Source organism: Apaloderma vittatum, unplaced genomic scaffold (assembly GCF_000703405.1).
Source record: "Apaloderma vittatum isolate BGI_N311 unplaced genomic scaffold, ASM70340v1 scaffold11207, whole genome shotgun sequence".
NCBI classification, from domain to species: Eukaryota; Metazoa; Chordata; class Aves; order Trogoniformes; family Trogonidae; genus Apaloderma; species Apaloderma vittatum.
Window position 1 is genome coordinate 4,516 of NW_009727824.1, and position 394 is coordinate 4,909.

The window sequence follows — 394 nt, forward strand, 5'->3', positions numbered from 1 at the left end:
GGAGGGGGCACGTCAACCGCAACCCGCCCTCGCTGCAGCTTACCCGGAATAAATCCCACCCTTCCGCAAGGACACGCAGGGATTTGGGGCCAGATAAGGGGCTGGAAGGGAGGAAGTAGGGGAGCAGGAGCTCTCGAGGGTTGGGGACAGGCTTTGGGAAGAGCAGGCTGAAGCCAGGGAGCACCGACAAAGCTGCGCAGGAACCGCTCAGCTCCTTCCAGTCCCCTTCGTGCCACCGTTGTTCCTCCCCACGCTTTCCTCAGACTCTTTTTCCCCCCTTTTAGCGGCGACTGGAGCTCCACGTACCTGGCGTGTGTTGTCCTGACCACTTTCCGCCACCGTCCCAATGGCCGGAGGAGCAGGACGGACCCTTGGGCCGCCCAGGGGCCTCGGG